Here is a 21,427-nt window from a genome sequence, read left to right on the forward strand (position 1 = left end):
CATGGATGTATTTCCTAGTCACCATTCTTAATCTGCTGGTAAAGAAAGATTTGGCAGTGGGATTGACAGTGATGGTAAAATCTTTACCATTAAAACAATTATCTGAAAGTCAAGGTGGCTGCTGCAGCTCTAGGATTTTGTCCAAATACATGGACAAAATGTATTGAAGAAGTAGCATGGCAATTGTATCTAGAAAATAAAATTGTCACAGAAACCATAAGCATATTTCCACATATATATCACATGGCCACTGCTAATTTGTGTTTGTTTCCTTTTGTTTTAAGTTGGACATTCACAACTACAAACAAAACCAGGGCTGTGTTAGTAAGGAAATTAAATTATCTATATTCATCACAGAACCAGAACAAAGTATTTTAAAACTTTTATGGAAACACAAATGACCCTGAATAGCCAAAGCAATATTGAAAAAGAAAAGTGAAACTCATGAATTAGGTGCTCTGACTTTAGACTACACTACAAAGTTACGATTATACTGTAGTATACTATACTACAAAGCAACAGTATGGTACGGGCACAAAAACAGACGTATAGATCCATGGAACAGGATAGAAAGCCCAGAAATAAACCCAAGCACTTATGGTCAACTAATCTATGACAAAAGAGGCAAGAACACACAGTGGAGGAAAGATGGTCTCTTCAATAAGTAGTGCTGGGAAAAATGGACAGCTACATGTAAGAGAATGAAATTAGAATACTCTCTTAACACCATACCCAAAAATAAATTTGAAATGGATTAAAGACCCAATGCAAGTCCAGATATTACAAAACTCTTAGAGGAAAAAAGAGGCAGTGTGCTCTTTGACATAAATTACAGCAATACCATGTTTGACTTCTTGGAATAATGGCAATAAAAACAAAAGTAAACCAATGGGACCTAATTAAACTCAAAAGTTTTGCACAGCAAATGAAACCATTAAAAAAATAAAAAGACAATCCACAGAATGGGAACAATCTTTGCAAGTGATGCAACAGACAAGGGTCTAAATTCCAAATTATACAAACAGCACTTAACAACTCAACAACAAAAAACAAACTACCCAAATGAAAAATGAGCAGGAGCCCTAAACAGACATTTCTCCAAAGAAGACATATGGATGGCCAACAGGAACATGAAAAAATGTTCAGCATTACTAATTATTACAAAAAAGAAAATCAAAACTACAATGAGGTACCACCTCACACCAGTCGGAATGGCCATCATTTACAAGTCAACAAATAGCAAATGCTGAAGAGGGTGTGAAGAATAGGGAACCCTCCTACACTGTTGATGGGAATGTAAACTGGTACAACCACTATGGAAAACAGTATGGAGGTTCCTCAGAAAACTAAATATAGAGCTACCATATTACTGTGCTCCCACTGTGGCTCAATGGAAATGAACTTGACTAGTATCCATGAGGATGTGGGTTTTATCCCTGTCGTCACTCAGTGGGTTAAAGATCTGTTGTTGCCATAAGCTGTGGTGTAGGTTGCAGATGCAGCTTGGATCTGGTGTGGCTGTGCCTGTGGCATAGGCCAGCAGCTGCAGCTCTGATTCAATACCTAGTCTGACAATTTCTATATGCCACAATGCAACCCCCCAAAAAAAAAGAAAGAAAGAAAGTGCAGCCATATGAGCCATGTGATCCAGCAATCCCACTCCTGGGCATATATCTGGACAAAACTTTCATTCAAAAACATACATGCACTCCTATGTTCATTGCAGCACTATTCACAATTGCCAAGACATGGAGACAACCTAAATATCCATTGACAGATGAAAGGATTAAGAAGATGTAGTACATATATCCAATGGGACACTACTCAGCCATAAAAAGGACAAAACAATGACATTTGCAGCAACATGGAGGCAACTAGAGACTCTCATACTGAGTGAAGTAAGAAGAAGAAAGACAAATACCGTATCACTTATATGTGAAATCTAAAATGTGGCACAAATTATCCTATCTACAAAGTAGAAACAGACCATGGATACGGTGAGCTGACTTAAGTCTGCCAGGGGGCGGGGGGGGGGTGGGGAGTAGGTAGGAAGGAAGTGGGATGGATGGGAATTTGGGGTTGGTAGATGCAAACTATTACATTTAGAATGGATAAGCAATGAGGTCCTACTGTACAGCACAGGAAGCTATGTCCAATCTCTTGGGGTAGACCATGAGGAAAGATAATATGAGAAAAGGAGTACACATACATGTATGACTGGGTCACTACAGGGTTAGAAACTGACACAACACTGTAAATTAGCTATACTCTAAAAAAAGTGCTAAAATAAAATTAGCTAATATTGCAATTAAAAAATAAAAGATAGGAGTTTCTGGTTTCACTCAGTAGGTTAAGAATCTTACATAGTCTCCATGAGGATGTGGGTTTGATCCCCAGTGTCACTCAGTAGGTTAAGGATCTAGTGCTATTGCGACCTGCAGAATAGGTTTCAGATAAAGCTCAGATCTGGTGTTGCCTTGGCTGTGGCATAGGCTGGCAATGGAAGCTCCCATTCGACCCCTAGCCCAGTAACTTCCATATGTTGCAGGTGCAGCCATTATATAATAATAATAATAATGTATATTTGTAGTTAGTAAAAACACACCTTGTATATGGGATAAATGGTGAAAAGATTGACAGTGGAAAGGAGAACAGAAGCAACAGAGAGAGAGCGTTCAAAACCAGTGATGCTAATGAAATTGTCTCTCCTTAAAGTTCTGGAGAAGCACAGGCATGAATAGAGAGGTCTATGCTTTAGAAATATCACTCTCCACACAGTGTAAAAAGTTGGACTGGGATAAATGATGGAGTGTGTAGCCATCCATTCACTCTAGTGAACATGTTAGGGGAGATCATGGCTTAAGTTTGGGGCACATGGAATGTGAAGGTCTTTTTAGGTCTTCCAAGTGGAGATGTTCAACAGCAGTTTGGATAAATATGTCCAAAGGCCAGAGAAAGATGTGGCCTGTAGACAGAGAGTTGGCAATATGTAGCATAGAGAGACCCAAAGCCATGAGCATAGATGGGTTTGTAGGAGGAGAATGAATACATTCTGAAAGATGAATGGAATGAAGATCATCTACTCAGAGAGATGTTTGGAATTATACAAATCTTCCCTCAGAATTTTTAAAAATTATTTATACATTTGAAGTTTATTATCTAATTAGAATACATAGTGCAGATGGGACAATAAATGAATTCTGAGCTTAACTTATTTTCCTATTTTTCAAGAAATATTATTTCTTCTGTGTGCATACTCTTATAAAGAGTAAGAGGAAAGCATTAACCATGCAGCACAGGAAAGGCATACACTGGTTAAAGGAGAATGAGATACTGAGGCATTAGCCAAAAAAAGAAGGCTGATAACATCAAGTGTTGGTGCAGCTGTTGAGATTGTATCTTGCTTTATAGACTCTCAAACAAGGCTAATGGAATTATAATCTACTGCAGCCACTTTGGGGGCATCTTGGCAGCATCAGGTATACCTGAAAAGGTGCATGTCCAGAAATTCCACAATTCCAGGAAGAACCTCCAGAGAAAGAAGAAATTAGGTCAATAATCAAACCCTAGCAGGTACATTCCTCTTCCTGAGCAGTGTTCACGGAAATTTTCAGAGAAAGACCACTTTCTGGGCAATTCTGAATGGCACTATACCGGATTAGATATAGTATGGCATTATAGTTACTGTCTTTTTATTTTTTTATGTCTGGACCCGTGGCATAGGGAAGTTTCCTGGCGAGGGATTGAATCTAAGCTGAGGCTGCAACTTACGCCACAGGTTTACCGTTTTTATTTCAGGTTTAGATATATGTTCTTTTCCTGGCTCTGGAATTTAATTAACAGATAGATGTTGGGCATTGGATAAATTACCTAATTTTTCTGTCTTAGTTTTCTCACCTGCAAAATGTCAGCAATAGTAATAGCCACTACATAGACTTATTAAAAGGATTATTTAAGAAGATGTACGCAAAGCATTAAGCAAAGTTCCAAGACGGAGTTAGTACTTGGTTAATATGGTTCTATGGATACAGTGATTAGTATACAGGCTTTTTTTCAGACAAGCTCCTTAAGCATGTTACCTACAATTTTTTTTTTAATAGTTAAGTATTTTTTCTAGAAGGTAAACTACCCTGAGCATTTGGACCACCTGAAGAAAAAGGCATGGCTGTTAAGGGAAGCAGAAGTGTGGAAAGTCAGCATCCTCAGCCACATAGACAGCACTCTTAGTTGAAGACTAGAAGATGCCCACAGCAACTATAAAGCTGTCAATTGCTGTTGTGTTTTTATTTATTTATTTATTTGCTTTTTAGGGCTGCACCTGCAGCATATGGAAATCCCCAGCCTAGGGGTAGAATCAGAGCTACAGCTGTGAGCCTACACCACAGCCACAGCAACACAGGATCCAAGCCACATCTGTGACCTATACTGCAGCTCATGGCAACTCCAGATCTCTGACCCACTGAGTGACAACAGAGATTGAACCTGCATTCTCATGGATACTAGTTGGATTTGTTTTCACTGCACCACAACAGGAACTCCTGCTGTTGTGTTGAGACTTGTGTGTAGTAGATACCCAGATAGAAGAAAAAGGGTTACAGAATGTCTCCTTGACCACTGCACACAATTCCTGAAGGAAGAACTCAAGTCAGTCAGTAGGAAAGTAGAGATGATGATGGTAATGATGATGATGGTGATGATGGTGGTGATGGTGGTGATGATGGTCGTGATGGTGGTGATAATGATGGTGGTGATGATGATGGTGATGATGACGGTGGTGATGATGATGGTGATGATGACGGTGGTGATGATGATGGTGATGATGGTGGTGATGGTGGTGATGATGGTCGTGATGGTGGTGATAATGATGGTGGTGATGATGATGGTGATGATGACGGTGGTGATGATGATGGTGATGATGACGGTGGTGATGATGATGGTGATGATGACGGTGGTGGTAGTGATCATGATAACAGTGCTGCTGATGATGGTGATGATGGTGATAATCATGGAGGTGATGATGGTGATGGTGATTATGATGGTGATTATGATGACAGTGCTGATGATGATGATCTGTCACAATGATGACAGATCTTACTACATGCCAGCCACTGGTCCAAGCACTTGACTATAACTCCCTCATTAACCCCATAACAATCTTCCAAGGTAGGTACTATTATTAGCTTCACTTTAAGGATAGAGTAATAGAGAGACACTGAAAAGAAATAAGTTGCTCACAGTGACCCAGTTATTAAATGGTGGAACCATACTTAGATGGACTGGCTCCAAGTTTCCAGGCTCTTAACCACCAACTCTGGGTGTGAAATCAACAATCTGAGTAGAGGCTAAAAGGCACGGTTCTGTGACAATACCCACTACACCATCTGCCAGATATATCCTGGGAAAGAGTAGTTAAGCTATAGGATAGAAGGTGGAAGATGGTTGTGTTGAGTCCAAGCTGTGTTTGAGTGAGGCCATTTTACTTTTTAAAAAAAATTTTTTTGGTCTTTTTGTCTTTTTAAGGCGGTACCCATGGCATGTGGAGGTTCCCAGGCTAGGGGTCTAATTGGAGCTGTAGTTGCCGGCCTCCGCCACAACCACAGGAAGGCAGGATCCGAGCCACGTCTGCCACCTACACCACAGCTCACGGCAACACCAGATCCTTAACCCAATGAGCGAGGCCAGGGATCTAACCCGCAACCTCATGGTTTCTACTGGGATTCGTTTCCGATGCTCCATGACAGGAACTCCGAGTGAGGCCATTTTAAGTACTAGTGTTCAAGCATGCAAATCAATGTTAGAGTAATTTAAGCTTGAGCTTAACAGGAGCATCTTATTCTGATATTGCTGTCCTCTGGGAGAGAAAGAGTCTTTCTGCATTCTTTCATATGTACAAAGTAATTATTTTAGAAAGCGGAGTGAGCAGAAGCCAAATCTACAGTTTATTTATTTTTTTTCAGTAATCACATTAACTGGGCTCTTGCAAACCACTTAGCTGAGGGGAGGTCCTCACACACCGATATTATTGGTAATGTCCTCATACATTCTTGGCTGATTTCTTGTATTGCTCTGTGCCCCCAACTGCCCCTATGAGCCTGCAATTTCCATTGACTTCATAGAGAGAATTGCAAGCTGGTTGGCTTCTTGGAAGCTGAGAGGCGAAAGGCTCGAAACAGATCCTTGGCTGACACAGAAGGAAAATAATGCTGATAATGGGGTGAATAATAACAGCCCTATTTGGAAGAAGCTGCCAGAAAATAGAAGCAAACAATCCTAAGATGGGTCAAGGCTACTTTCTGCAGAGAGTGGCATGTTATACTCCCTGATGAGAGAAACGCATTTGTTTCTTTTCTCCAGTGCCTGCTGAATTCTGTAGGATTGAAAGGATTGGAAGAATAGGGAAATTCCTGAGATGCAAGCCGAATAGCACCAGGAAGGGGCACTGCACAATTCCAGAGGTTAGGATGTAGAGTCTCTGGCCAAAGGCAGACTGTTTTGCAATTGCGTACACTTGCAAGGGAAATAATGGCTTTCCATTAGTTGGTGTGAGTAACCCTGACAATATATGTTTGAAAGGCCTTCTTTAAAAACCACAAGGAGATTGTTTGTTAGACTGAAACACTTAAAAAATCACTTTTAATAATATGACATAGAGTAAATTGATGGGTTTCATGCCCCCGTATCACGTTCCTGATTTTTCTTTTTCTGTCTCTATGAGGAAAACCCAACGCTGGCATCCTGATGCTTGGATGTTCAGGAGGGGAGAAAGAAGGACCACCCAGAAACTCCAGGAATATGTATTTAAAATCAGTAAAATACTGAAGCATGCATTAGACCAAATAATATTATTTAGATCAAGTAAAAAAGGAAATAGGATTAATGGTTCCTATCCTTTTTTCTCAAGGTGATAATGTGATTTTATAGTGATTTACCAGAAAGTTAACTTTTATTTTGTTGATCATGAATAGGACCAAATTTTTAACTTTTAATTCAAGTTTGTCTATGAAAGGGTTGGTATAAAGAGACATTTAATTTTTAATCAAATAGATGAATAATTTTCTCTATGATTTCAGTCATCACTTTCATACTTAGAAACAATTTACTCATTCTAAAAATAGTTAAATTGTCACTTTTTTTCTTCGAAGTTTTAGTGCTAGTGATATTGATGGTGGGGTTTTCATAGTTTACACTCATTTTTTTAATGTATCTGAAATTCTATCATCACCCATGCTTATTTAAAACAAAGATTTTTGGATCACATTTTAAAAAGGGGAGGGGGAGGAAGTAGGATGGACTGGGAATCTGGCATTAATAGATGCAAACAATTGCCTTTGGAATGGATAAGCAATGAGATCCTGCTGTCTAGCACTGGGAACTCTATCTAGTCACTTATGATGGAGTAGGATGGAGGATAATGTGAGAAGAAGAATGTATGTGTGACTGGGTCACTTTTCTGTACAGTAGAAAATGGATAAAACACTGTAAACCAGCTCCAATGGGCAAAAAAAAAATCAAAAAATAAATAAAACAAAGATTTTTGGATCACATTTTCAAATACATCCTTGTTGAATTCAAAAGAGTATTGATCTAGTTTTTTGTAATGACGACCATCAGCAACTTCCATCCAGGTGATAAACTTTGAACAACAACAACACAATCTGCATTGTTAAGCATTTTTCCTCAGAAAGCCTTTAACCTTTTCAGACATTCTCTAAGAAATCCGATCTATTTGAAACCCTAAGAAATATCACAGAGCACTTGAAAGATTACACTTATTGTGTGATATGTCATTACCAGTATTTTTCACCAGGTGGCTATAGTTTAAAAAAAAAAGGAACACTGCTAAATGTTGGTCATATTAGTGCTTTTTTGTGAGCTATTCTTTGAACCCTTAATACAAATCCTTAACCCTTGTCTTCCAGACCATGGAGTGCATTGTTTGCATCACCACTAACCCCTAAAACAATAGCTCCTGAAATTAGAGCAGCCTGGTACCCAGATTGCAAACTCCCCCAAGCCCACGTGCACTAGTGCACACAGAAGTAGGCACAGCTTTTGTCTTCAACAAGAACTGAGAGAGCACAAGAAAAAAAAAAAAAAAAAAGAGAATTGCAGCAATGTCAGGCTGTCCCAGACCCTAAAGTAAATCTCTTAAAAAGTGTCCCTCACATTAGACTACCCCTTTTTCCACAGGAGGGGGAATAGCTGTTTTATAGAGAACAAAATCTTAAATGATAGAAAATTCACCACCATGCCCTCAATAGTCCTAATGGACAATTTTTGTTCTAAGAACATAGTTCACTCCATTTTTACATGAAACCCTTAATAAATTAAGGGTGTAAATTCTTTTGAGGGAAGTACACTGGACCCACCTTAGAACATTATATTACATTCAGAAAAAACAAGATTTAAATCCATATGAATAAAAAGTAGTTAAATGGGAATGACCTGAGGCTGTCAGTCACATAATCCACCAAAAGAAATTGAAAATTTATACAGAGAAATCCCATATAGCATTTGCGGATTGTTGTACATGCTTATTCTTTTTTTTTTTTTTTTTTTTTTTTTTTTTTTTTTTTGTCTTTTTGCCTTTTCTAGGGCCACACTAGTGGCATATGGAGGTTCCCAGGCTAGGGGTCTAATCAGAGCTGTAGCCACTGGCCTATGTCAGGGCCACAGCAATGCAGGATCCGAGCTGCATCTGTGACCTACACCACAGCTCATGGCAACACTGGATCCTTAACCCACTGAGCAAGGCCAGGGATCAAACCCGCAACCTCATGGTTCCTAGTCAGATTCGTTAACCACTGCACCATGACAGGAACTCCTACATGCTTATTCTTAAATTATATGTTATATGTTAAATATACCTAGTTCTCAGGAGTTCTTATTGTGGAAACGAATCCAACTAGCATCCATGAGGATATGGATTCGATCAATCCCTGGTCTCACTCAGTGGGTTATGGATCCAGCGTTGCCATGAGCTGTGGTGTAGGCCCGCATCTGCAGCTCCTATTCCACCCTTGGCCTGGAAACTTCCATATGCCGTGAGAAAACGAAGCCCAAAAACAAAAAAACCTAGTTGTCTCTCATTAGTGTAGATTTATTTCTTCTCAACAAACGGTTTAGCTGTCATAAACCAATATTGCTATTTTAAGCAAAAGAAGAAAGGAACCTTTGGCGAGTGTAACTATAACCAAGAGCAATTACTATGTCTCAGTCTCTGGTCCAGAAGAGTCCTTCTCACCTCTTGCAGTCTCTTGGCAAACCAGGTGGGCGGTTTTCCTTACAGCATCCTTCCATTACAATGTTCATCACTCTGGGGTGTGAAAACACTGTATTTGTCTTCTCCTGGAATTTAAAATGTGAGATGAGTATGTGGATGAGTTAGTAAATCTCAGAGAGCAGTTACCTGGGCTTTAGGGATCTAAGGCAGCCAGTCCTGGAATTAAGTCATTTCTAAAGCCTCTTTGAAGACAGTCACTTGGTGAAAGAGGCAAATGGCCACGGCAGATGATGTGACAATCGCACACAATAGCGGCAGGAAGTTCCAGAATGGAATTGTTCTCACATGAAATAGCCATTGAAGCGAATCATTTGTCTCCCTAGTCATTGATGCTCAGAGGCACACCAGCTGAGGAAATTGCAGCAAAATGTTAGGAGAAGAAGAAAAATGGGATTTAGTTCATTTTTTTCCCATGAACATGTTTCCCCTGAAAGGTACTCAATGGCCCCCAGATGGATTTCAGAGATATGGGCAAACGTAGCATCGCACGGGGATGTCTGGTCTCCCTGTGTGAATGGGCTGTGGCTTTGATCCAGGCGGCCCCCTCCCATCCCAGGAAGATGCAGGTGCAGATAAAGAGAAACTCTGCACACACACTGGCTACAATGCTGGAGTCTGGGAGAGCTCCAGACTGCTCCCCTCCGCAGTTCTCTGCAGATCGGTGGGACAAAGATTTTCTGCTTGACCAAACTCTACTCAGGCACGTCTGAACTTTCTTCTCAAAGAGGCCCTGTCCAGGGAGCTTCATGATCATCTGTGCATTGTCCAATTTTAACAAGAATCCTGCTTAGGCAGTTTAGCAGAATCTCCTCTCCTGGCTCTCTGGTCAGCCTTTATATGTGAGCAGATTTCTCCTCCACCCCCATCGTCCAGTTTAGCCAGAATCCCTCCTTATCCCCAGTGCTTCCTCTCAGTAAGTTTCCATCCACTGACACTGCCCCCCACCCCACGCCCTGCCCCTTAGGTATAAATTCCCACTTTTCCTTATATTTGGAAATGAGCCTCATCTCTCTGTCCCACACCAAAACCCCACTGCCATGTTTCCTCCATGTAGCCCGAGAGCTCCCCTTGAATAAAGTTTGCTGCTTATTTTTTTTCCAAGAAATCTTTTAAACAGGGGAATGAATTTGACAGACTTGACCAAATTACTGAATACACAGTCTCCCTCATACCCACCATAAAGAACTTTCTGGAAAGTGAATGCAGAGATGCTGATCACCTGCGAAGCCACTACAGCTTGCAGGCAGGTGTTGGAAGTGGATGGATAGTACATAATTGAACTCATATTCTGGAGAGAAAAAGAGAGATAGGGATTCTGAACTCACTAAACTTTCTGAAGAATGAGAACTGCTTTTCCCTGTTTATTTTCTCTGCATAGTTGAATCTAAAAGATACAACAAAGCCTGAACCGTCTTTTTCCTGTTAATATCCAGTGAGTACAGAGTCTAGAATAATCTTCATAAGCTGCAGTGGAGACATACCAGATCTGGTGGCCAAATGTCACATGAAAACAAAGGAATCTGAAAGGATGGGTTGTCATCAAGTAGGGGCAATTATTTATTTATTCACTTGGAAATTTCCAGAGTTTTCTGGATCAGGGCACACAAGCTAAGATTGGTTTACCAAAATGCTGTTAAAGATCACAGATGATTTTGAGGGCTTGTGTTGAAGTCAGTGTGCTTGGTAATTAAAGTACATAAAACATTTGTTTCCAATCACTTCTCAGAAGTTACAACTCCTGGGAGTTCCTGCTGTGGTGCAATGGAATTGGTGGCATCTCTGCAGCACCAGGATGCAGGTTCAATCCCAGCCCAGCACAGTAGGTTAAAGGATTTGGAGGTGGGTTAAAGAATCTGGTAGTGGGTTAAAGAATCTGGTATTGCCACTACTGTGGTGTAGGTCACAACTACAATTCAGATCTGATCCATGGCCCAGGAATTCATATGTCATATGCCACAAGGTGACCAAAAATGAAAAAAAAAAGTCACTATTCATGCAGTTAGATATGAATAAGAATAGGGCCATTTAGTGATACCAACTGCCTACAAAGAATATGTATAAGGAACTTATACTAGATCACTCATGAGAACAAATTAATAGCAAAGGGTAGAAGGAAGCTTGTTACAGGTGTACAGTGACGTGGACAATGCAGCAGAAATAGGAAGTCAGGGAGTTCCCTTCATGGTTCGGGGGTTAACAAACATGACTAGGATCCATGAGGATTCGGGTTCGATCCCTGGCCTCACTCAATGGGTTAAGGATCTGTCACTGCTGTGAGCTGTGGTGTAGGTTGCATATGCAGCTTGGCTCCCACGTTGCTGTGACTGTGGCTGTAGGCTGGCAACTGTAGCTCCGATTCAACCCCTAGTCTGGGAACTTCCATATGCTGCGAGTAAGACCCTAAAAAGAAAAAAAAAAAAAATAGGAAGTCAGAAGACATGCCTAGGAAGAAGAAAACTCATCATAAGGCCTGGGGACCAGGGAGACAGGTTGGGGTCAGGCTGAAGCCACAGGTTAAGATCAGCTGGTGTATAGGCTGGCTTTGGATTTACTGAGCGTTGACTCTATCATGTATTAGCTATGTTAAAAGAAGACAAGTTTATTCAGATGCTACAGGACTCAGTTTACCTATCTGTGGTCAACCAAAATAGTACACTTATTTCACAAATTTGGTTTAAATATTAAATGCAGGAGTCCATATGAAGCATTGCTCACAGCTCCTGAAACTTAGGAAAATGTCCCCCAGTGGAGCCAGTGTTGTTACACATTTTCTAATCAGAAAGGGAAGCTGACCCTGGAATAGCACTACTTCCTGACTCTAAAGATTTCCTCTTGCTGTGCCCTCTAGCTGGAGAATAGGGCGTCAACGTATAAATTTTGAGGGGGACACAATTCAGTCCACGGCGCTGTCCTAACCCTGTTTAATTGGATGTGCACCTTTGCAAATAATTTTTGGCAGTGCTTTTGTGGGGCTATTTTGGAGTTCTCAACTCTGGGTTTCTATTTATCTGATAATATACAACTTTGGCTTCCATGGTTATAATAATAGCACTTCATATCTAAACAGTGATTCATCTCACTTTATTCTTTTCCAAGATTGTTTGAACTACCTTTTCTACTGCTCATTTCCTTATTTTTTATTTTTATTTTTTATTTTTCTGCTTTTCAGGGCCACAGCTGCAGCATATGGAATTTTCCAGGCTAGGGGTTGAATAGGAGCTGGAGCTGTCAGCCTACACCACAGCTACAGTAATGCAGGATCTGAGCCACGTCTGCAAACTACACCACAGATCATGGCGACACTAGATCCGTAACCCACTGAGCAACTCTAGGGATCAAACCAGCACCTTTGTAGATACAAGGGGGTCAGTTATGGCTGAGTCACAACAGGAGATCCTCCATATTGATTTTAGAATAAGTTTGTTTAGGTCTACAAAACCCTTGATAGAAATTGCAATAAATCTATAGATTCCATTTACTATTTGAATCTTCCAACCCACAAACACAGTGTATGTCTTCATTTATTAAGTGTTCTTTGGCTTTGTAATCTTCAATATCTAACAATATCTGTTTTGTTAGCATTATACTTAGCATTCCATTTTCTTTGGGGTGTTTATAAATAGTATGTTTTCAACTTCGCTTACTACATGATTGTTGTTAATATATAGAAATGTGATTGAATTTTGTATGCTATTCTTGTGTCCTGGGATGTCATAGAAATCACTGATTAGCTCTGGAAGAGTTTTTGCTTATATTTTATTCATTTGGGTATCTGTTGTTTAGTTTCTTTTTTAGATTTCCTTGGGATTTTTTACATAAACAAATGTCAGCTTGAAATAGGAACGGTTTTATGCCTTTTTTTCTAATCTGAAACTAATTGAATTAATCTAATCTTTTTTGTTTCTTTTTCTTGCTTTATTGCAGGTGCTAGAACTTCTAGTACCATGATGAGTAAAAGTAGCTAGAGTATGTGTACTTGCCTGGTTCCTAGTTTTAGAGGCAAAGTCTTTCATCATTAAGTGGGATGCTAGGTGTAGAAATCATCTCCCCACTGGATTCTGCAGTTACCAGAGGGGTGGGGAGGAGAACTGAAAAGCCCAGCGTCCAGCCACCTTGTTAAGTCTTCTTGGTGGTAGGTGGAGATGGAGGCTCAGCCTGAGGCTACATCCTGCTTCCCCTATGAGGGCAGGGGGACTCTGAGCACACTTGGTTCCACATGCCGGGGGGGCAGTGAAAGGTCAGTTCCCAGCTTGGTCTACCCACACTGCCAGATGATGTGGTAGGAACGCACTACTTCTTTCTTTTTCCTCTTCTTCCTCTTTCTTCCTTCCTTCTTTTTTTTCTTTGCTTTCTTTTCTTTGCTTTTTTTCTTTCTTCTTTTATTTTTTTTGGAGGGGTCATACCTGTGGCATATGGAAGTTCCCAGGCTATGGGTCTAATCAGAGCTACAGCTCCTGGCCTTTGCCAAAGCCACAGCAAAGTGAAATCTGAGCAGAGTCTGTGACCTACACCACAGGTCACAGCAACACTGGATCCCTGACCCACCGAGCGAAGCCAGGGATCAAACCCACATTCTCATGGATACTAGGTGGTTTCATTTCTGCTGCACCACAATGGGAACTCCGCTACCTATTTCTAAAACAGTGTAGTGAGGATAGAGTTTTCATGGGTATTAGGATGAAGGATGGTTGGGGGGGAGGGGTGTTGCCTGAAAGGTTTTCTATTGATAGGTCTCCCTTTTTCAGTCCTTTGGTTAAGAGGAACAGGCTTTTCTTGGAGCTTTATTTTTGTTTTTTATTTTTGGGGGTCAGTGCCTATTGGTCGTTCTAAATGGAAGTCCCTGAAGAATACTGTCCAGGACTTATAAGAACAGAAAGGAAACCCAGAAAACTCACTACAAGCTACTCTGTTCCTCATGTCCCAAGGACCCCAAATAGTGTGCCTCTTCCCACCCTATTTCAGAGTCTTCTTGGATGGTTTGGCCTCGTAGGTCCATCATTTTTATTTGTAAGAAGGAGTTCCTGAGAAGTATAGGCTACTCTGTTTGGCTGCAATGGGAAATCCTTCCCAGTGTCCTAATGCATGGCTTCCTCCTACCTCTCCAATTTCATCCCCTGCAATGCCCCCTCTCGTTCATTTTCTCCTTTCACTCATTTCCTCCTCACTCTCCCTCCAACATGCTGAGGAAACGCCAACCTCAGGGCCTTTGTAGTTGCTGTTTCTTATGACTCGAGCCAACTCCCTCTAGATGTCCATGTGTTTTCTGCACTCTGTTCACGTGGTCCCCTCCTCAGGACCCTACTTATTAGTGACCCTCATCCCAATATTTGGGGCCCCCACTGCTGTGCTTTATTTGGATTCATAGCAATCACTGTTATTGGACAAGCTACATCTTTTCTTGTTTATTATCTGTCTTCTGTACTAGATTAAGGACAAAGACCTTGTGTCTGTTCATTTTGCCAATAACATTAGTCCAGTGAACGAATACATGAGATAGAAATTATCTTTCCCATTTGCAAATAAAAAACTAAAGTAGAAACATAAGTGAGAGAGATTAATTGACCTGTTCGAGATCAGCTTCTTTGGTAAAGAATTATGCACCCCACACATATAAAATAAGACTCTTTCCTCATTCCTCCTTCACAGATATCAGTCACTTGACCGGACAATCATAAGCTGAGTGTGTTTACAGCATCACCCTGACAGTTGTGCAGGATATGTTCAAAGTTCCTGGCTCCCACACTCAGCAAAATCTTGTCTAGACTTCCCCCTACTGAAGCCATCTTAGAAAGACTCAGAAAGACTCGAGAGAGGATTTTGCCTGGGGGAATTCACACTGTTTCTCAGGCACGTGTTTGACTGTTTAATGTCAATACTCAAGGATCTATGTGCTACCTAAGCTTCATTACTTTATAATTATATTTCAATTTCAAAAGTGTTCATTCTATTTGTTTTCAGGGAATCTCTTTTGAAACTTGTCAAGTAATTAGTTGATCAGCTTACCTTTCAGCATCAAGTGGTATTTTATCTTAATCTAAGATGTCTTTAATAACAAGGTATCAGTGATGTGATAATTCAATTTAGAAGCCTCGGGAGACTGACTTACATTATATTCGTCATACAAAAGCAGAGACTTACTCAAGTGGAATGTGAATATTCAGTTATATTTAGCCCTGCATTGAAGGTATAACAAGGACTCCTAAACATAACATGTACAATACCTGAAAGTAAAATGTGTAATATTTATTAAATGTAATCATACAACTATTTCATGATATAGATCCTCTTTTGCCATAGGTTCTGAAGATCAGAGTCAAACTTAATTTAGTGATCAATTCATTTTGGATGTCTACAAGAACCACATCTTCTGCACCTTTTTAAAGGGATTTTACATGGTTATACTCTCTCTCCCCCTTTCTTTCTCTCTTTCTTTCTTCCTTCCTCCCTTCCTCTCTCTCTTTCTTTTCTTTCTTTCCTACCTTCATTCTCTTAAACTTCTCAAACATCTTAAACCCTCTTAAATCTTTTTTAAACACATAAACATCTTAAATTCCTCCAGTGCATTATTTTTACTATAATATGCTTACTATATTTTATGTCTTTTTTTGTCTTTTTTGAGGGCCGCATATGGAGGTTCCCAGGCTAGGGGTCAAATCGGAGCCGTAGCCACCAGCCCATGCCACAGCCACAGCAACGAGGGATCCTTAACCCACTGAGCAAGGCCAGGAATTGAACCTGCAACCTCATGGTTACTAGTCGGGTTCGTTAACCACTGAGCCACGAGGGAACTCCTTACTATATTTTATAGTAAATGCTATAAATGTAATTAAAAAATGGCTCTACCAAACAATCCCATTTCTTTACAGAAACCTAATTTGACCAAGTAGCCTTGAAGGATCAAGCAAACCCTCACATACCTTGCATTGTTATTTGGGGTACCAAGAAATAAAACCATCTGATAACCTACCTCCTTTATCTTAGGGAGCTTGTGCAGACTTGCAATATATACCAAAGTATAATGATTGTTTAGTCTATTTTCCATCCACATATTTGGGATATTCTCTAAATGTCTGCATCTTTCAGTAAGGGGATGTGGAACAAATATTCGAACAGGTATTAGGTGTTTATTTATAATCCCCTGTCATTATTGACACTTGGGGAGTTCCCATCTTGGCTTGGCAGAAATGAATCTGACTAGCATCCCTGAGGACATAGATTTGATCCCTGGCCTCGCTCATTGGGTTAAGGATCCAGCATTGCCATGAGCTGTGTCACAAGTTGCAGACGTGGATCGGATCTGGCATTGCTGTGGCTGTGGTGTAGGGCAGCAGCTGTAGCTCCAATTCAACCCCTAGCCTGGGAGCCTCCATATGCCATGGGTGCAGACTTAAAAAGATAAAAAAAAAAAAAGAAATGAAACTTGGGATTTGAAAAATTATTGCTAGTGCTAGGTCTGTTTATTAACACCAGTAAGCAACAGAGACTTCCAAGAAATTATATAAAACACAAGGGAAAGAGGCAGAAACACCTGCATGTATCTTCATTCACGACACCAGGACCTTAGACAAGGTTTCCTTGGGTATAACACAGATCTCATAACAGCAGCCAGTTCATGGGACTGATAGAAGGTTTAAATGTGATAATCTTTGGAAAGCACTTGGAATAGTGCCTGGCAGGTAAGTGCTAGCTGTTATCATTTCTGAGCAGAGGTTGACACTATGTTGCAGCAGCATCTATGGGCCAGGAAACCTCAGTTACATTACCTTATAATCATGCCCCTCAACTCATGGCAAACAGAATAAGAATCAGAAGCTACTGAAAATGTCTAAGGGAAGGGATGGCACCACCACTGTTATCAGTTTTTAAGTAACTGTACTAGTTCTGAATCTGCATCTTGTTCATTTCTTTACCGAGTATTATCAGGAATGCTTTTACTTGTGTCTTCATTCATTTGAAACATTTATTTTACTGGACTAAGGTAGGTACTCTTGTAAAATCAAGATGTAATAGATTCTACCTCTAAAGGTGTATGCCTAGTCTCCTAGGAAAAAGTAGAAAATTAGAAAGATAGATGGGTAGATGGATGATAGAGAGATGGCTGGATAGATAGATGATAAACAGATAAGGATCAGGTCTAAAGATAGAAAGATCAGATCTTCAGCTATCTATCAGGATAACCTAAGACAATGGTTTTCCTGCAACTTGCCCTACTCCTTAGGAAGTTCTTAGAAATATCTATTTGTTTTTGTTGGTGATTGATCAGTTTTCACCTTTGATATTTCTAATGGTCTATTTATGTTTAGCTAAACCCTGCAAGCTGTTTGCTTCTCTGTGGAGCTATTTTGCTCAATCGATGCTTGGATCCTGTCAGCAATGGGGAGGAGGCATGTCTTTGCTTTTGTAAACACTCTAAGCCCCTCCTTCCCTCATGGTTGGATTGTTTCGGGATTATTGGCAGAGCTCCCCTGTGTCCACCCAAATCACACCCCCTCCCAGCTTCACCCCTGCTTGGCTTCAGACCACAGGGATGAGTTGACTGGGTGCTCACACACACTTCACCAAGGGCCCTAGTTACCAATTTATAGATTCTTATAGATGATGACTCATCAAAGAAGACATTTTGTTTATTGGGTGGGGTCGGTTGGGGGAGGGGGTTGCCAGCAGATGCATTTGCTATTTTTTTTTTAATTTTCCCACTGTACAGCAAGGAGATCAAGTTATCCTTACATGTATATATTACATTTTTTTTCCCCACCCTTTGTTCTATTGCAATATGAGTATCTAGACATAGTTCTCAATGCTACTCAGCAGGAATATTTGCTATTTTGGCCTAATGTTTTAATGCAAGAGAATTTCCTTGCAGCTTTCTCCCAACACAGCACTTTTCTTTGCCCTCATGTCCCCTCGCCCCTGCTTTTTTTTTGACTCTGCCCCCAGTATGTGGAAGTTTTCACACCAGGGACTGAACCAGCGCCACAGCAGTAGCCAGAGCCACAGCCGTGACAACCCGGGTCCTTAACTCACTGAGCCACCAGGGAACTCCCCCTCCTGCCCTTTTTATTTCCTTACCCTGAGGACTGCTGCCTCCTTGTTGGGCACCGATGCAGCTCCAAGAAGTCTAGTGCCTCCCAGGCCTCCCATAGGACACCCAGCGATGGCAAGGGGCTGTTCTCCTTTCTTCCTTTCTTTGTAAATCTTAATGATCTTTGCTTTGTGACTCCCATGCCCAATTATCTTCTCAAAAGGCAAAGTCTGTGCATATGTACACAACCCAGAGACTGTCTTCTCCTTGTTTTTCTTATGATTGTGCCTGTGAATAAAACCCTGAAATTATCAATTGGATAATAGAGCCATGTCGCTCTTCCAAATGGTTGAGTTAAATTGGCTGTGGCTTCAAGTAGTATTATCATTAATAATAATAGCAATAACCCTCCCACCAATGGAATATTTACTCACACATAATAGCATAGTAGCCCCCTATTGGGGAAGTTTCCAGGGGATTGCTGCCTGGCCAGAATCCTCCAGAAAGGGGGTGCCCAGAGGAAGCCATCCTGTCCACGTTCCTCATGCTGCTGGTCTTTCCTCGAATCCCAGTTCTAGTACCAGTTTCCCTGGTGACTCAGGCCCTTAACGACCCCTCCCCTCCTTGGCGGTATTTATTACCTCTCATTTGTCACTTTACAACACTGCCTTAGATAGTTATTGATCTCTAAAGGGGTGTCCTGTCCCTTATACTTTTTTCTGGCTGCTCCCGTTCCCGCCTTCTACTCCCAGAAGATATATATTTATCAGAGGTAGCTACTGTCTCTCAAGTGTCTTCTAAGTGTCTTAGTTAACTCACATAGTTCCCTCTGCACCTTCCCTTCAAGGTAGGGTCCACACATCCAAAAGAATTTGCCACCGCTGTCGCTCTTGCTGACACAATTCATCGTATGATCAACATCTTCTGTGGTCTGATTCTGTGCCCAGGGGCACACTGAGTCTCTTGAGGGCATTATCTGCTCAACCCTTGTAATGGTATTAAAGCTGATGCATTTGATGAGAGGGGAAGCCCCCCACCACATTATGGATGTTGTAACTAAAGCTCCAAGAAGCCGAGTAAATCCCTCAAGGTCATGCCCCTGGTAATTTTCAGAGCTGATCCAAACCCAGGTCCAGGGTTTGTATGTAACTGGGATGATGATGATGAAAGGAGGATGTAGGATGCATGTCCCTTGAAAACGGCTATTCCATGCATTGTGTATTTCTATCCCATGACACTGAAAAGAAGAAAACAGGGCAGACTCTGTGAAGGAAAAAGTGACTCTGCACATCAAGAGGTTGGGAATCATTGTCGGATTCCTCAGGCCTCAGGACAGCTGGCACAGCGGCCGCCGCTAGTGTGGAGGTTGTTCGAAGAACTATGGAAGCAAAACCAGAGGACCTCTTTCTATGTTTAATTCAGTGGGTGACAGGACCTCTGTTCACAGTGTTGCGGCGGCCCCACATTGCACCGGGCTGGCGGAGGAGGGACGGAACCCTCTTCCCCTCCCAGCGCATCCTTGTTTTTCCCTGTCTACTGCGTCTGCGCAGTTCTGCCTCTTAACTTGACCTCCCTCCTGACAGGGAAACGCTCCAGTTTCAGGGAAGTACTTCCAAAGAAAACTCTTTCATTAAACAATACTTAAATTTATCTAATCCCAGCCACACTTTTCTTCCTATAAGTTACGCCTCACAGGCATGGTGTCAGCCCCTTATAAGCTTAATAAACAGTATTTTTTTTCCCCCATTACAGTTACATTATCGGAGGTCCTCAGTGACACGTGCTTTCCTGGTATTTATCCCAGCACTTTTGTGGCTATCGTACTTTAAGCTTTCTCTGTATTCTGTTACCTTCAGCTGTGTGTCTCTATCGCTTGATTGAATATACTGCCTTCGTTTGGGGCCTATTGTTGAATGACAAGGGGATTGATCCTTCAGCGATTACCTACTTATAGGGGCCAAGCGAGGTCAGGGATAGCTCTGGAAATTTTTTAATGCGGTTAAAATCGAACCAATAAGAATCCCTTGTCTGTCATTTTCCCTTCGATATTAAATGATGAAATTAAAGAAAATGTGATTGTGCCGTTTTGGATAATTGACAATGTCTTCCTGCGACTCCTCATCACGTCCCTATTGTTTCCTGGGGTTTTCCTTTGTTTTGTTGGCGTTGCTGGGTTTCACTGCTTGGCCTTAAGGTCCATTTGGCTAAAATCTTCCTTCCTTCTCCTCCACAGACGCATCCGTCATGCAACCCACTTTTCACTTTTCCTGCTTTCCCTGGTTCACATTTTCTACAAAGCCTGTTGCTGTTCTGAATTGGAGACCAGATTTCAAGTTCCAGCACGCTCAGAGTTAAACTGCCTTGAAAAAGGTAGAAAAGCAATATATGGGAAAAACGTAAAGATTTGGAAGAAGAGAGAATGTTTGGAAGGCAGGTATGCTAACCTCTATACCACCAACCAGCAGAGAGAATGTTTGTAACCATGAAACAATCCCGTGGCCCCAAGCCCAACCTTCAAAATGCATCATCCACTGAAGTTAGACCATGAGGTTTTCCTCCTTTCAAAACTTTCTAAAACTCACCTGTTTGCTTCCTAACCTACTGATTGTGATCCAGCGCGTGCATATCTCGCCTTTATGATCATGATCATCATTGCAATTCATATAGAGTTAGTTACACAGGAAAGAAAACACTTGTGGGTCAGGAAACATTCCCTCTAAACTTTAAAGACCTTAAAAACCATGTGGCATATTTGAGATTTTGAAACAGAAGTGAAACCCATTACTCTGAAACCCTTTGCGCAGCCAAATGCTCAATTCAGCCTTAAAACAGAATGAAATAATGCCATTTGCAGCAACGGGGATAGACCCAGAGATTATCTGAGTGAAGTTAAGTCAGAAAGATAAAGACAAATATCATAAGATATCACTGATATGTGGGATCTAATAAAAAAATACAAAAGAAGTTATTTATAAAACAGAAACAGACTCAGATTTCAAAACCAATCTTATGGTGAAATCATTGGGGTGGTGGGGGAGGGGGGAAGAATTGAGAGGGTGGGAATAACACTACTGTATAAAATATATGACTAACTGTATAAAATAGATGATGAGAACTTACTG

General features: G+C 41.0%; 1 long non-coding RNA gene across 1 annotated transcript in view; it reads right to left on the reverse strand.

Annotated features, from left to right (window-relative positions):
- LOC110259974 overlaps positions 1-21,190 on the reverse strand; it is a 31,759-nt gene extending 10,569 nt beyond the window's left edge. Inside the window, exons 1-2 of the long non-coding RNA XR_002342519.1 lie at positions 18,353-21,190; positions 9,245-9,348 (exon numbers count right to left, since the gene is read on the reverse strand). This is a non-coding gene — a long non-coding RNA (uncharacterized LOC110259974). The remainder of the gene's footprint in view (positions 1-9,244; positions 9,349-18,352) is intronic.

The sequence above is a fragment of the Sus scrofa genome, chromosome 3, assembly GCF_000003025.6.
Source record: "Sus scrofa isolate TJ Tabasco breed Duroc chromosome 3, Sscrofa11.1, whole genome shotgun sequence".
Lineage (NCBI taxonomy): Eukaryota > Metazoa > Chordata > Mammalia > Artiodactyla > Suidae > Sus > Sus scrofa.